The following is a 13,557-nucleotide window of genomic DNA, read 5'->3' as shown; positions in this document are numbered from 1 at the left end:
CTTTCTTTCTTTCTTTCTTTCTTTCTTTCTTTCTTTCTTTCTTTCTTTCTTTCTTTCTTTCTTTCTAACTAATCTTTCTTTCTAACTAATTCTTTCTTTCTTTCTTTCTAACTAATCTTTCTTCTTCCTTTCTTTCTTTCTAACTAATCTTTCTTCTTTCTTTCTTTCTAACTAACTAATCTTTCTTCTTTCTTTCTTTCTTTCTAACTAATCTTTCTTTCTTTCTTTCTAACTAATCTTTCTTCTTTCTTTCTTTCTAACTAATCTTTCTTCTTTCTTTCTTTCTTTCTTTCTTTCTTTCTTTCTTTCTTTCTAACTAATCTTTCTTCTTTCTTTCTAACTAATCTTTCTTCTTTCTTTCTTTCTTTCTTTCTTTCTTTCTTTCTTTCTAACTAATCTTTCTTCTTTCTTTCTTTCTAACTAATCTTTCTTCTTTCTTTCTTTCTTTCTTTCTTTCTAACTAATCTTTCTTCTTTCTTTCTTTCTTTCTTTCTAACTAATCTTTCTTCTTTCTTTCTTTCTTTCTAACTAATCTTTCTTCTTTCTTTCTTTCTTTCTTTCTTTCTTTCTTTCTTTCTTTCTTTCTTTTTCTTTCTTTCTTTTTCTTTCTTTCTAACTAATCTTTCTTTCTTTCTTTCTTTCTTTCTTTCTAACTAATCTTTCTTCTTTCTTTCTTTCTTTCTAACTAATCTATCTTCTTTCTTTCTTTCTTTCTTTCTAACTAATCTTTCTTTCTTTCTTTCTAACTAATCTTTCTTCTTTCTTTCTTTCTAACTAATCTTTCTTCTTTCTTTCTTTCTTTCTTTCTTTCTTTCTTTCTAACTAATCTTTCTTCTTTCTTTCTAACTAATCTTTCTTCTTTCTTTCTAACTAATCTTTCTTCTTTCTTTCTTTCTTTCTTTCTTTCTTTCTTTCTTTCTTTCTAACTAATCTTTCTTCTTTCTTTCTTTCTTTCTTTCTTTTTCTTTCTTTCTTTCTAACTAATCTTTCTTCTTTCTTTCTTTCTTTCTAACTAATCTTTCTTCTTTCTTTCTTTCTAACTATTCTTTCTTCTTTCTTTCTTTCTTTCTTTCTTTCTTTCTTTCTTTCTTTCTAACTAATCTTTCTTCTTTCTTTCTTTCTAACTATTCTTTCTTCTTTCTTTCTTTCTTTCTTTCTTTCTTTCTTTCTTTCTTTCTTTCTTTCTTTCTAACTAATCTTTCTTTCTAACTAATTCTTTCTTTCTTTCTTTCTAACTAATCTTTCTTCTTCCTTTCTTTCTTTCTAACTAATCTTTCTTCTTTCTTTCTTTCTAACTAACTAATCTTTCTTCTTTCTTTCTTTCTTTCTAACTAATCTTTCTTTCTTTCTTTCTAACTAATCTTTCTTCTTTCTTTCTTTCTAACTAATCTTTCTTCTTTCTTTCTTTCTTTCTTTCTTTCTTTCTTTCTTTCTTTCTAACTAATCTTTCTTCTTTCTTTCTAACTAATCTTTCTTCTTTCTTTCTTTCTTTCTTTCTTTCTTTCTTTCTTTCTAACTAATCTTTCTTCTTTCTTTCTTTCTTTCTTTCTTTCTTTTTCTTTCTTTCTTTCTTTCTAACTAATCTTTCTTCTTTCTTTCTTTCTTTCTTTCTAACTAATCTTTCTTCTTTCTTTCTTTCTAACTATTCTTTCTTCTTTCTTTCTTTCTTTCTTTCTTTCTTTCTTTCTTTCTTTCTTTCTTTCTTTCTTTCTTTCTTTCTTTCTAACTAATCTTTCTTTCTAACTAATTCTTTCTTTCTTTCTTTCTAACTAATCTTTCTTCTTTCTTTCTTTCTTTCTTTCTTTTTCTTTATTTCTTTCTTTCTTTCTTTCTTTCTAACTAATATTTCTTCTTTCTTTCTTTCTTTCTTTCTTTCTTTCTTTCTTTCTTTCTTTCTAACTAATCTTTCTTTCTAACTAATTCTTTCTTTCTTTCTTTCTAACTAATCTTTCTTCTTTCTTTCTTTCTTTCTTTCTTTTTCTTTCTTTCTTTCTTTCTTTCTTTCTTTCTTTCTTTCTTTCTAACTAATATTTCTTCTTTCTTTCTTTCTTTCTTTCTTTCTTTCTAACTAATATTTCTTCTTTCTTTCTAACTAATATTTATTCTTTCTTTCTTTCTAACTAATCTTTCTTTCTTTCTTTCTAACTAATCTTTCTTTCTAACTAATTCTTTCTTTCTTTCTTTCTAACTAATCTTTCTTCTTTCTTTCTTTCTTTCTTTCTTTCTAACTAATATTTCTTCTTTCTTTCTTTCTTTCTTTCTTTCTTTCTAACTAATATTTCTTTCTTTCTTTCTTTCTTTCTTTCTAACTGATATTTCTTCTTTCTTTCTTTCTAACTAATCTTTCTTTCTTTCTTTCTTTCTAACTAATCTTTCTTCTTTCTTTCTAACTAATCTTTATTCTTTCTTTCTTTCTTTCTTTTTTACTTTTTCTTTCTTTCTTTCTAACTAATCTTTCTTTCTTCTTTCTTTCTTTCTTTCTTTCTTTCTAACTAATCTTTCTTCTTTCTTTCTTTCTAACTAATCTTTCTTCTTTCTTTCTTTCTTTCTTTCTTTCTTTCTTTCTAACTAATATTTCTTCTTTCTTTCTTTCTTTCTTTCTTTCTTTCTTTCTTTCTAACTAATATTTCTTCTTTCTTTCTAACTAATATTTCTTCTTTCTTTCTTTCTAACTAATCTTTCTTTCTTTCTTTCTAACTAATCTTTCTTTCTAACTAATTCTTTCTTTCTTTCTTTCTAACTAATCTTTCTTCTTTCTTTCTTTCTTTCTTTCTTTCTTTCTAACTAATATTTCTTCTTTCTTTCTTTCTTTCTTTCTTTCTTTCTTTCTAACTAATATTTCTTTCTTTCTTTCTTTCTTTCTTTCTTTCTAACTGATATTTCTTCTTTCTTTCTTTCTAACTAATCTTTCTTTCTTTCTTTCTTTCTAACTAATCTTTCTTCTTTCTTTCTAACTAATCTTTCTTCTTTCTTTCTTTCTTTCTTTCTTTTTTACTTTTTCTTTCTTTCTTTCTAACTAATCTTTCTTTCTTCTTTCTTTCTTTCTTTCTTTCTTTCTAACTAATCTTTCTTCTTTCTTTCTTTCTAACTAATCTTTCTTCTTTCTTTCTTTCTTTCTTTCTTTCTTTCTTTCTAACTAATCTTTCTTCTTTCTTTCTTTCTTTCTTTCTAACTAATCTTTCTTCTTTCTTTCTTTCTTTCTAACTAATCTTTCTTCTTTCTTTCTTTCTTTCTTTCTAACTAATCTTTCTTCTTTCTTTCTTTCTTTCTTTCTTTCTTTCTTTTTCTTTCTTTCTTTTTCTTTCTTTCTAACTAATCTTTCTTTCTTTCTTTCTTTCTTTCTTTCTTTCTTTCTAACTAATCTTTCTTCTTTCTTTCTTTCTTTCTAACTAATCTATCTTCTTTCTTTCTTTCTTTCTAACTAATCTTTCTTTCTTTCTTTCTAGCTAATCTTTCTTCTTTCTTTCTTTCTAACTAATCTTTCTTCTTTCTTTCTTTCTTTCTTTCTTTCTTTCTAACTAATCTTTCTTCTTTCTTTCTAACTAATCTTTCTTCTTTCTTTCTAACTAATCTTTCTTCTTTCTTTCTTTCTTTCTTTCTTTCTTTCTTTCTTTCTTTCTTTCTTTCTTTCTTTCTAACTAATCTTTCTTCTTTCTTTCTTTCTTTCTTTCTTTCTTTCTTTTTCTTTCTTACTTTCTAACTAATCTTTCTTCTTTCTTTCTTTCTAACTAATCTTTCTTCTTTCTTTCTTTCTAACTATTCTTTCTTCTTTCTTTCTTTCTTTCTTTCTAACTAATCTTTCTTCTTTCTTTCTTTCTAACTATTCTTTCTTCTTTCTTTCTTTCTTTCTTTCTTTCTTTCTTTCTTTCTTTCTTTCTTTCTTTCTAACTAATCTTTCTTTCTAACTAATTCTTTCTTTCTTTCTTTCTAACTAATCTTTCTTCTTTCTTTCTTTCTTTCTAACTAATCTTTCTTCTTTCTTTCTTTCTAACTAACTAATCTTTCTTCTTTCTTTCTTTCTTTCTAACTAATCTTTCTTTCTTTCTTTCTAACTAATCTTTCTTCTTTCTTTCTTTCTAACTAATCTTTCTTCTTTCTTTCTTTCTTTCTTTCTTTCTTTCTTTCTTTCTTTCTAACTAATCTTTCTTCTTTCTTTCTAACTAATCTTTCTTCTTTCTTTCTTTCTTTCTTTCTTTCTTTCTAACTAATCTTTCTTCTTTCTTTCTTTCTTTCTTTCTTTCTTTTTCTTTCTTTCTTTCTTTCTAACTAATCTTTCTTCTTTCTTTCTTTCTTTCTAACTAATCTTTCTTCTTTCTTTCTTTCTAACTATTCTTTCTTTCTTTCTTTCTTTCTTTCTTTCTTTCTTTCTTTCTTTCTTTCTTTCTTTCTTTCTTTCTTTCTAACTAATCTTTCTTTCTAACTAATTCTTTCTTTCTTTCTTTCTAACTAATCTTTCTTCTTTCTTTCTTTCTTTCTTTCTTTTTCTTTCTTTCTTTCTTTCTTTCTTTCTAACTAATATTTCTTCTTTCTTTCTTTCTTTCTTTCTTTCTAACTAATATTTCTTCTTTCTTTCTAACTAATATTTCTTCTTTCTTTCTTTCTAACTAATCTTTCTTTCTTTCTTTCTAACTAATCTTTCTTTCTAACTAATTCTTTCTTTCTTTCTTTCTAACTAATCTTTCTTCTTTCTTTCTTTCTTTCTTTCTTTCTAACTAATATTTCTTCTTTCTTTCTTTCTTTCTTTCTTTCTTTCTAACTAATATTTCTTTCTTTCTTTCTTTCTTTCTTTCTAACTGATATTTCTTCTTTCTTTCTTTCTAACTAATCTTTCTTTCTTTCTTTCTTTCTAACTAATCTTTCTTCTTTCTTTCTAACTAATCTTTCTTCTTTCTTTCTTTCTTTCTTTCTTTTTTACTTTTTCTTTCTTTCTTTCTAACTAATCTTTCTTTCTTCTTTCTTTCTTTCTTTCTTTCTAACTAATCTTTCTTCTTTCTTTCTTTCTAACTAATCTTTCTTCTTTCTTTCTTTCTTTCTTTCTTTCTTTCTTTCTTTCTTTCTAACTAATCTTTCTTCTTTCTTTCTTTCTTTCTTTCTTTCTAACTAATCTTTCTTTCTAACTAATTCTTTCTTTCTTTCTTTCTAACTAATCTTTCTTCTTTCTTTCTTTCTAACTAATATTTCTTCTTTCTTTCTTTCTTTCTTTCTAACTAATCTTTCTTCTTTCTTTCTTTCTTTCTAACTAATATTTCTTCTTTCTTTCTTTCTTTCTAACTAATCTTTCTTCTTTCTTTCTTTCTTTCTTTCTTTCTTTCTTTCTAACTAATATTTCTTCTTTCTTTCTTTCTTTCTAACTAATATTTCTTCTTTCTTTATTTCTTTCTTTCTCTCTAACTAATCTTTCTTCTTTCTTTCTTTCTTTCTTTCTTTCTTTCTTTCTTTCTTTCTTTCTTTCTAACTAATCTTTCTTTCTTTCTTTCTTTCTAACTAATCTTTCTTTCTAACTAATTCTTTCTTTCTTTCTTTCTAACTAATCTTTCTTCTTTCTTTCTTTTTTTCTTTTTTTCTTTCTAACTAATCTTTCTTCTTTCTTTCTTTCTTTCTTTCTTTCTAACTAATCTTTCTTTCTTATTTAATTCTTTCTTTCTTTCTTTCTAACTAATCTTTCTTCTTTCTTTCTTTCTTTCTTTCTTTCTAACTAATCTTTCTTTCTTATTTAATTCTTTCTTTCTTTCTTTCTAGCTAATCTTCTTTCTTTCTAACTAATCTTTCTTCTTTCTTTCTTTCTAGCTAATCTTTCTTCTTTCTTTCTTTCTTTCTAACTAATCTTTCTTCTCTTCTTTCTTTCTTTCTTTCTTTCTTTCTTTCTTTCTTTCTTTCTTTCTTTCTTTTTCTTTCTTTCTTTCCAACTAATCTTTCTTCTTTCTTTCTTTCTTTCTTTCTTTTTCTTTCTTTCTTTCTAACTAATCTTTCTTCTTTCTTTCTTTCTTTCTTTCTAACTAATCTTTCTTCTTTCTTTCTTTCTAACTATTCTTTCTTCTTTCTTTCTTTCTTTCTTTCTTTCTTTCTTTCTTTCTTTCTTTCTAACTAATCTTTCTTCTTTCTTTCTTTCTAACTATTCTTTCTTCTTTCTTTCTTTCTTTCTTTCTTTCTTTCTAACTAATCTTTCTTTCTAACTAATTCTTTCTTTCTTTCTTTCTAACTAATCTTTCTTCTTTCTTTCTAACTAATCTTTCTTTCTTTCTTTCTTTCTTTCTTTCTTTCTTTCTTTCTTTCTTTCTTTCTTTCTTTCTTCTTTCTTTCTTTCTTTCTTTCTTTCTTTCTTTCTTTCTTACTAATCTTTCTTCTTTCTTTCTTTCTTTCTAACTAATCTTTCTTCTTTCTTTCTTTCTTTCTAACTAATCTTTCTTTTTTCTTTCTTTCTTTCTTTCTTTCTTTCTTTCTTTCTTTCTTTCTTTCTTTCTTTCTTTCTAACTAATATTTCTTCTTTCTAACTAATCTTTCTTCTTTCTTTCTAACTAATCTTTCTTTCTTTCTAACTAATCTTTCTTTCTTTCTAACTAATCTTTCTTCTTTCTTTCTTTCTTTCTTTCTAACTAATCTTTCTTCTTTCTTTCTTTCTTTCTAACTAATCTTTCTTCTTTCTTTCTTTCTAACTAATATTTCTTCTTTCTTTCTTTCTTTCTTTCTAACTAATCTTTCTTCTTTCTTTCTTTCTTTCTAACTAATATTTCTTCTTTCTTTCTTTCTTTCTAACTAATCTTTCTTCTTTCTTTCTTTCTTTCTTTCTTTCTTTTTTACTTTTTCTTTCTTTCTTTCTTTCTAACTAATCTTTCTTCTTTCTTTCTTTCTTTCTTTCTAACTAATCTTTCTTCTTTCTTTCTTTCTAACTAATCTTTCTTCTTTCTTTCTTTCTTTCTTTCTTTCTTTCTTTCTAACTAATCTTTCTTCTTTCTTTCTTTCTTTCTTTCTAACTAATCTTTCTTTCTAACTAATTCTTTCTTTCTTTCTTTCTAACTAATCTTTCTTCTTTCTTTCTTTCTTTCTAACTAATATTTCTTCTTTCTTTCTTTCTTTCTTTCTAGCTAATCTTTCTTTCTAACTAATTCTTTCTTTCTTTCTTTCTAACTAATCTTTCTTCTTTCTTTCTTTCTTTCTTTCTAACTAATATTTCTTCTTTCTTTCTTTCTTTCTTTCTAACTAATCTTTCTTCTTTCTTTCTTTCTAACTAATCTTTCTTCTTTCTTTCTTTCTTTCTTTCTTTCTTTCTTTCTTTCTTTCTAACTAATCTTTCTTCTTTCTTTCTTTCTTTCTTTCTTTCTAACTAATCTTTCTTTCTAACTAATTCTTTCTTTCTTTCTTTCTAACTAATCTTTCTTCTTTCTTTCTTTCTAACTAATATTTCTTCTTTCTTTCTTTCTTTCTTTCTAACTAATCTTTCTTCTTTCTTTCTTTCTTTCTAACTAATATTTCTTCTTTCTTTCTTTCTTTCTAACTAATCTTTCTTCTTTCTTTCTTTCTTTCTTTCTTTCTTTCTTTCTAACTAATATTTCTTCTTTCTTTCTTTCTTTCTAACTAATATTTCTTCTTTCTTTATTTCTTTCTTTCTCTCTAACTAATCTTTCTTCTTTCTTTCTTTCTTTCTTTCTTTCTTTCTTTCTTTCTTTCTTTCTTTCTAACTAATCTTTCTTTCTTTCTTTCTTTCTAACTAATCTTTCTTTCTAACTAATTCTTTCTTTCTTTCTTTCTAACTAATCTTTCTTCTTTCTTTCTTTTTTTCTTTTTTTCTTTCTAACTAATCTTTCTTCTTTCTTTCTTTCTTTCTTTCTTTCTAACTAATCTTTCTTTCTTATTTAATTCTTTCTTTCTTTCTTTCTAACTAATCTTTCTTCTTTCTTTCTTTCTTTCTTTCTTTCTAACTAATCTTTCTTTCTTATTTAATTCTTTCTTTCTTTCTTTCTAGCTAATCTTCTTTCTTTCTAACTAATCTTTCTTCTTTCTTTCTTTCTAGCTAATCTTTCTTCTTTCTTTCTTTCTTTCTAACTAATCTTTCTTCTTTCTTTCTTTCTTTCTTTCTTTCTTTCTTTCTTTCTTTCTTTCTTTCTTTCTTTCTTTCTTTTTCTTTCTTTCTTTCCAACTAATCTTTCTTCTTTCTTTCTTTCTTTTTCTTTCTTTCTTTCTAACTAATCTTTCTTCTTTCTTTCTTTCTTTCTTTCTAACTAATCTTTCTTCTTTCTTTCTTTCTAACTATTCTTTCTTCTTTCTTTCTTTCTTTCTTTCTTTCTTTCTTTCTTTCTTTCTTTCTAACTAATCTTTCTTCTTTCTTTCTTTCTAACTATTCTTTCTTCTTTCTTTCTTTCTTTCTTTCTTTCTTTCTAACTAATCTTTCTTTCTAACTAATTCTTTCTTTCTTTCTTTCTAACTAATCTTTCTTCTTTCTTTCTAACTAATCTTTCTTTCTTTCTTTCTTTCTTTCTTTCTTTCTTTCTTTCTTTCTTTCTTTCTTTCTTTCTTTCTTCTTTCTTTCTTTCTTTCTTTCTTTCTTTCTTTCTTTCTTTCTTACTAATCTTTCTTCTTTCTTTCTTTCTTTCTAACTAATCTTTCTTCTTTCTTTCTTTCTTTCTAACTAATCTTTCTTTTTTCTTTCTTTCTTTCTTTCTTTCTTTCTTTCTTTCTTTCTTTCTTTCTTTCTTTCTTTCTAACTAATATTTCTTCTTTCTAACTAATCTTTCTTCTTTCTTTCTAACTAATCTTTCTTTCTTTCTAACTAATCTTTCTTTCTTTCTAACTAATCTTTCTTCTTTCTTTCTTTCTTTCTTTCTAACTAATCTTTCTTCTTTCTTTCTTTCTTTCTAACTAATCTTTCTTCTTTCTTTCTTTCTAACTAATATTTCTTCTTTCTTTCTTTCTTTCTTTCTAACTAATCTTTCTTCTTTCTTTCTTTCTTTCTAACTAATATTTCTTCTTTCTTTCTTTCTTTCTAACTAATCTTTCTTCTTTCTTTCTTTCTTTCTTTCTTTCTTTTTTACTTTTTCTTTCTTTCTTTCTTTCTAACTAATCTTTCTTCTTTCTTTCTTTCTTTCTTTCTAACTAATCTTTCTTCTTTCTTTCTTTCTAACTAATCTTTCTTCTTTCTTTCTTTCTTTCTTTCTTTCTTTCTTTCTAACTAATCTTTCTTCTTTCTTTCTTTCTTTCTTTCTAACTAATCTTTCTTCTTTCTTTCTTTCTTTCTTTCTAACTAATCTTTCTTCTTTCTTTCTTTCTAACTAATCTTTCTTCTTTCTTTCTTTCTTTCTTTCTTTCTTTCTTTCTAACTAATCTTTCTTCTTTCTTTCTTTCTTTCTTTCTTTCTTTTTCTTTCTTTCTTTCTTTCTAACTAATCTTTCTTCTTTCTTTCTTTCTTTCTAACTAATCTTTCTTCTTTCTTTCTTTCTAACTATTCTTTCTTTCTTTCTTTCTTTCTTTCTTTCTTTCTTTCTTTCTTTCTTTCTTTCTTTCTTTCTTTCTTTCTAACTAATCTTTCTTTCTAACTAATTCTTTCTTTCTTTCTTTCTAACTAATCTTTCTTCTTTCTTTCTTTCTTTCTTTCTTTTTCTTTCTTTCTTTCTTTCTTTCTTTCTAACTAATATTTCTTCTTTCTTTCTTTCTTTCTTTCTTTCTAACTAATATTTCTTCTTTCTTTCTAACTAATATTTCTTCTTTCTTTCTTTCTAACTAATCTTTCTTTCTTTCTTTCTAACTAATCTTTCTTTCTAACTAATTCTTTCTTTCTTTCTTTCTAACTAATCTTTCTTCTTTCTTTCTTTCTTTCTTTCTTTCTAACTAATATTTCTTCTTTCTTTCTTTCTTTCTTTCTTTCTTTCTAACTAATATTTCTTTCTTTCTTTCTTTCTTTCTTTCTAACTGATATTTCTTCTTTCTTTCTTTCTAACTAATCTTTCTTTCTTTCTTTCTTTCTAACTAATCTTTCTTCTTTCTTTCTAACTAATCTTTCTTCTTTCTTTCTTTCTTTCTTTCTTTTTTACTTTTTCTTTCTTTCTTTCTAACTAATCTTTCTTTCTTCTTTCTTTCTTTCTTTCTTTCTAACTAATCTTTCTTCTTTCTTTCTTTCTAACTAATCTTTCTTCTTTCTTTCTTTCTTTCTTTCTTTCTTTCTTTCTTTCTTTCTAACTAATCTTTCTTCTTTCTTTCTTTCTTTCTTTCTTTCTAACTAATCTTTCTTTCTAACTAATTCTTTCTTTCTTTCTTTCTAACTAATCTTTCTTCTTTCTTTCTTTCTAACTAATATTTCTTCTTTCTTTCTTTCTTTCTTTCTAACTAATCTTTCTTCTTTCTTTCTTTCTTTCTAACTAATATTTCTTCTTTCTTTCTTTCTTTCTAACTAATCTTTCTTCTTTCTTTCTTTCTTTCTTTCTTTCTTTCTTTCTAACTAATATTTCTTCTTTCTTTCTTTCTTTCTAACTAATATTTCTTCTTTCTTTATTTCTTTCTTTCTCTCTAACTAATCTTTCTTCTTTCTTTCTTTCTTTCTTTCTTTCTTTCTTTCTTTCTTTCTTTCTTTCTAACTAATCTTTCTTTCTTTCTTTCTTTCTAACTAATCTTTCTTTCTAACTAATTCTTTCTTTCTTTCTTTCTAACTAATCTTTCTTCTTTCTTTCTTTTTTTCTTTTTTTCTTTCTAACTAATCTTTCTTCTTTCTTTCTTTCTTTCTTTCTTTCTAACTAATCTTTCTTTCTTATTTAATTCTTTCTTTCTTTCTTTCTAACTAATCTTTCTTCTTTCTTTCTTTCTTTCTTTCTTTCTAACTAATCTTTCTTTCTTATTTAATTCTTTCTTTCTTTCTTTCTAGCTAATCTTCTTTCTTTCTAACTAATCTTTCTTCTTTCTTTCTTTCTAGCTAATCTTTCTTCTTTCTTTCTTTCTTTCTAACTAATCTTTCTTCTTTCTTTCTTTCTTTCTTTCTTTCTTTCTTTCTTTCTTTCTTTCTTTCTTTCTTTCTTTTTCTTTCTTTCTTTCCAACTAATCTTTCTTCTTTCTTTCTTTCTTTCTTTCTTTTTCTTTCTTTCTTTCTAACTAATCTTTCTTCTTTCTTTCTTTCTTTCTTTCTAACTAATCTTTCTTCTTTCTTTCTTTCTAACTATTCTTTCTTCTTTCTTTCTTTCTTTCTTTCTTTCTTTCTTTCTTTCTTTCTTTCTAACTAATCTTTCTTCTTTCTTTCTTTCTAACTATTCTTTCTTCTTTCTTTCTTTCTTTCTTTCTTTCTTTCTAACTAATCTTTCTTTCTAACTAATTCTTTCTTTCTTTCTTTCTAACTAATCTTTCTTCTTTCTTTCTAACTAATCTTTCTTTCTTTCTTTCTTTCTTTCTTTCTTTCTTTCTTTCTTTCTTTCTTTCTTTCTTCTTTCTTTCTTTCTTTCTTTCTTTCTTTCTTTCTTTCTTACTAATCTTTCTTCTTTCTTTCTTTCTTTCTAACTAATCTTTCTTCTTTCTTTCTTTCTTTCTAACTAATCTTTCTTTTTTCTTTCTTTCTTTCTTTCTTTCTTTCTTTCTTTCTTTCTTTCTTTCTTTCTTTCTTTCTAACTAATATTTCTTCTTTCTAACTAATCTTTCTTCTTTCTTTCTAACTAATCTTTCTTTCTTTCTAACTAATCTTTCTTTCTTTCTAACTAATCTTTCTTCTTTCTTTCTTTCTTTCTTTCTAACTAATCTTTCTTCTTTCTTTCTTTCTTTCTAACTAATCTTTCTTCTTTCTTTCTTTCTTTCTTTCTTTCTTTTTCTTTCTTTCTTTCTAACTAATCTTTCTTCTTTCTTTCTTTCTTTCTAACTAATCTTTCTTCTTTCTTTCTTTCTTTCTTTCTTTCTTTCTTTCTAACTAATCTTTCTTTCTTTCTTTCTTTCTAACTAATCTTTCTTCTTTCTTTCTAACTAATCTTTCTTCTTTATTTCTAACTAATCTTTCTTCTTTCTTTCTTTCTTTCTTTCTTTCTTTCTTTCTTTCTTTTTCTTTCTTTCTTTCTTTCTAACTAATCTTTCTTCTTTCTTTCTTTCTTTCTAACTAATCTTTCTTCTTTCTTTCTTTCTAACTATTCTTTCTTCTTTCTTTCTTTCTTTCTTTCTTTTTTCTTTCTTTCTTTCTAACTAATCTTTCTTTCTAACTAATTCTTTCTTTCTTTCTTTCTAACTAATCTTTCTTCTTTCTTTCTTTCTTTCTTTCTTTTTTTCTTTTTCTTTCTTTCTTTCTTTCTTTCTTTCTAACTAATATTTCTTCTTTCTTTCTTTCTTTCTTTCTTTCTTTCTTTCTTTCTTTCTTTCTTTCTTTCTTTCTTTCTTTCTTTCTAACTAATCTTTCTTCTTTCTTTCTAACTAATCTTTCTTCTTTCTTTCTAACTAATCTTTCTTCTTTCTTTCTTTCTTTCTTTCTTTCTTTCTTTCTTTCTAACTAATCTTTCTTCTTTCTTTCTTTCTTTCTTTCTTTTTCTTTCTTTCTTTCTTTCTTTCTTTCTTTCTAACTAATCTTTCTTCTTTCTTTCTTTCTTTCTAACTAATCTTTCTTCTTTCTTTCTTTCTAACTATTCTTTCTTCTTTCTTTCTTTCTTTCTTTCTTTCTTTCTTTCTAACTAATCTTTCTTTCTAACTAATTCTTTCTTTCTTTCTTTCTAACTAATCTTTCTTCTTTCTTTCTTTCTTTCTAACTAATCTTTCTTCTTTCTTTCTTTCTTTCTTTCTTTCTTTCTTTCTTTCTTTCTTTCTTTCTTTCTTTTTCTTTCTTTCTTTTTCTTTCTTTCTTTCTAACTAATCTTTCTTCTTTCTTTCTTTCTTTCTAACTAATCTTTCTTCTTTCTTTCTTTCTTTCTAACTAATCTTTCTTTCTTTCTTTCTAACTAATCTTTCTTCTTTCTTTCTTTCTAACTAATCTTTCTTCTTTCTTTCTTTCTTTCTTTCTTTCTTTCTTTCTTTCTTTCTTTCTTTCTTTCTTTCTTTCTTTCTTTCTAACTAATCTTTCTTCTTTCTTTCTAACTAATCTTTCTTCTTTCTTTCTAACTAATCTTTCTTCTTTCTTTCTTTCTTTCTTTCTTTCTTTCTTTCTTTCTTTCTTTCTTTCTTTCTTTCTTTCTTTCTTTCTTTCTTTCTTTCTAACTAATCTTTCTTCTTTCTTTCTAACTAATCTTTCTTCTTTCTTTCTTTCTTTCTTTCTTTCTTTCTTTCTTTCTTTCTTTCTTTCTTTCTAACTAATCTTTCTTCTTTCTTTCTAACTAATCTTTCTTCTTTCTTTCTAACTAATCTTTCTTCTTTCTTTCTTTCTTTCTTTCTTTCTTTCTTTCTTTCTTTCTTTCTTTCTAACTAATCTTTCTTCTTTCTTTCTTTCTTTCTTTCTTTCTTTCTTTCTTTCTTTCTTTCTTTCTTTCTAACTAATCTTTCTTCTTTCTTTCTTTCTTTCTAACTAATCTTTCTTCTTTCTTTCTTTCTAACTATTCTTTCTTCTTTCTTTCTTTCTTTCTTTCTTTTTTCTTTCTTTCTTTCTAACTAATCTTTCTTTCTAACTAATTCTTTCTTTCTTTC

The 13,557-nt window shown here is 24.2% G+C and overlaps 1 long non-coding RNA gene across 1 annotated transcript in view; it reads right to left on the bottom strand.

The window, feature by feature from the left end:
• Window positions 1-1,244: 1,244 nt before the first annotated feature.
• Window positions 1,245-13,557, bottom strand: part of LOC143697154 (uncharacterized) — a 76,787-nt gene continuing 64,474 nt past the window's right edge. Inside the window, exon 3 of the long non-coding RNA XR_013186198.1 lies at window positions 1,245-1,255. This is a non-coding gene — a long non-coding RNA (uncharacterized LOC143697154). The remainder of the gene's footprint in view (window positions 1,256-13,557) is intronic.

The sequence above is a fragment of the Siphateles boraxobius genome, unplaced genomic scaffold (assembly GCF_051911475.1).
Source record: "Siphateles boraxobius isolate OS27281-9 unplaced genomic scaffold, OSU_SipBor_1 31, whole genome shotgun sequence".
Lineage (NCBI taxonomy): Eukaryota > Metazoa > Chordata > Actinopteri > Cypriniformes > Leuciscidae > Siphateles > Siphateles boraxobius.
Note: the sequence above shows the minus strand (reverse complement) of the source record. Positions and strands in the feature narration are given on the sequence as shown.